Source organism: Pygoscelis adeliae, unplaced genomic scaffold, assembly GCF_000699105.1.
Source record: "Pygoscelis adeliae isolate BGI_AS28 unplaced genomic scaffold, ASM69910v1 Scaffold60, whole genome shotgun sequence".
NCBI classification, from domain to species: Eukaryota; Metazoa; Chordata; class Aves; order Sphenisciformes; family Spheniscidae; genus Pygoscelis; species Pygoscelis adeliae.
Window position 1 is genome coordinate 3,363,223 of NW_008823954.1, and position 2,597 is coordinate 3,365,819.

Here is a 2,597-nt window from a genome sequence, read left to right on the forward strand (position 1 = left end):
GGGGCTTCTCGGAAAGGAGAGGCAGGACGGCTGGAGCCTGCAGCCACACAGCCAGCACGGCTGGGACACACGCCACTGAATGCAGGAGGGCAGCAAAGCTGCTTGAGTGGCATCCCAAATGGGAGCCAGAGCAGGGAGAGATCAACTGATGGGCAGCCAGGCAGAGGGCAGGGAATGGGGAACAGGAGACAAAGGCAGGAGAGGTGAGCGGTGCTGTGCCACGTCCCCCTTAGTCAGCTGCCTGCCTCGCGGAGCCAGCCACACGGTCCTAGCCACCTTCTCACTCTTCAGAGAAAGGCTGAAAAACAGAGCAGTGCCCTGGTGCAGTGATGGTAGTCGTAAATGGCCAAGCCATTCCTTGCCATTTGGCAGCAAGGAGATTTGGTCAAGTTACACAGATCATTCAGTTCACTTCAGCTTATCCTTACATTAACTCCTTCTCAGAGGCTGTCCCTGCTAAAAATTCCCCTTTTGCCTGCTTATTTGCAATTTCCCCAGCAAGCCCTTTATCCCTCTTTGCAGCTGTGGCCTTAACATTTGCCCCTGCTCCCAAAAGTTAAATTGGGAGCTACCGGGGTAGTTTTCTCATTCATTAAAACAGAAAGGACATACAAAAAAAATATATGCAACTGTTCAGTGTGAATCAGCAAGCGGAATCAGGCAGCAATGAGTAATATGCAGACCTCCCAGTGCAATTCCAGTGGAAAAAAAATCAAGGAGGGGTATATTGGCATGTTACAAAGGGACAGAGAAGGACCGAGCAGCACAGGAACAAGACTCAGTCCAGCATGCTAATGGGCAATGGCCCTGATGCAAGACTATTTTGCAATGGCATTTTGTGGTGAGTCAGGAACTAGTGCAGAGTGAGCAGCTGTGAAATAAAAGGGAATCCCAACTCAAATGGACAGGAAAGAAAGCAGGTCCCAGCAGCTGAATATCCTTGGCTGAGTTCATGCCCAGCCCTAGGAGTGTGAAGGACCTACGTACCGTGGGAAAGGCCCTTGAGCTTGTCCTCATGAGGAAGGAAACCAGAAGCTCCCTCAAGAAAGCAATGATTGCTCATGCCCCACTGCTCCGCAGCCCCAGCAAAGACACCTTACAAAGCCTCGCGATCCCCTCAGTGCCATCCCACACTCGGCACAGGAAGAGGATGTGATGAGCCATGGCAGCCACTGCCAGGTCTTGCCTTCCACTTGGGCTCCAGCTGGAGATCTGAGTCATTTCCACTCTCCTGAGCTCTCTCGCGATACTAGGCTGCATCTGCCACCACTACAACAACAGAACAGAGCTGCCTGCCTGCCCCCATCCTCCACGGGGGGGGTTGTGGTTTATCACAGGAGAGGGAGAGACCCAGGCAATGGAGAGAGATCTCTGGCCACACACAGAGAAAAGGCAGAGAGTCAGAGCTGGACCAGCTGGTTGTTCCCCATCCCTCAGACCTTTCCTTTGCATCACACATGCCGCAGAGACTCCCTGCCAGCCCGTGGGGGCGGCTCACTTGAGGTGGGGATGCTTTTAGGTTCTGAAAACCTCCCAGAGAGGTGGGCAGGCAGCCTGCTGTGCCAACAGCAAGAGCCCACTGTGGAACAGCACCAGCCAGGCTGTCTGGGCTGAACAACCCCTAGCTCACATGTGTCTCAGGATGGCACCGATCAGACCCAATTCTGGCATTTCTCCCCAAGTTGTGGACCTGACCCTGCCTTCCTGCCAAATTCCCAGGCAGGAGGTGACCAAGAGGAAAGCTCACATCTCAGCTGCCCCTGCCTCTACTCGCTCCAGCTCTGGGACTGGTCCCCTCTGCAAGCTGAGATATGCTATTGGGCTCAGGCACCAAAGCTTCCCCAGAGTGAGCATATCAGTACCCAACCGTCGGGGTCCCTGGGCTCCTGTATCACTGCCCCGGCCAAGGGCTGGGCTAAGATGGAGTCCCCCATGGCCTCAGGCCACAAGCCTCATTAAAAATGAGAAAATTAACCCTATAAATGCTCTATGCAAGGCAAAATTTGGATGATTTGTGCTCTGCCCCGCCACATTTTTCTTCCTTTCCTGCAGCCCCAACCCACAGCTGTGCATCACCTGCACCTCTGAGGCCTAGCAGCACCCACAAAGCAGCAGGGAGAGGGGCAGGGGCAGCGCTAGGGACCCCGTGCCAGAGAGAGAGATGGCTGCAGGAAGCAAAGGAGGAATCATGCCATGCCGAGGGGTGCCAGGGTCTCTCAGCCGGGCTCTGCCTGTGCCAGGGGTGGGTGGCTGCCCTCACACCTGCAGCAGGAGGGGGCAGGGGGGCAGGAGATGTGGTGGATGGTGAGCTCCGCCTTGCCCCCCATGCCGCCACGGGGCACAAAGAGCTATGTCACAGGGTCATCATTTTATTTGCCCTCCCTCTGTGCATCAAATTCACTCCCCCAAACCACCCCCCGATCGAGGGCTTATCTCCAGGAAGCGGGTTTGGCAGGGAGGAAGCAATTTTCCGCGATGGGGGAGAAACACACCGGCCCCACCAGCGCCCCCGGCCCTGGCCTCCCCATCCCCCCCCCCTGGGATGCGAGGGCAGAAAGGGAGCCCATTGCCCAGCCACCCCCGCGGACCGCCGGGTA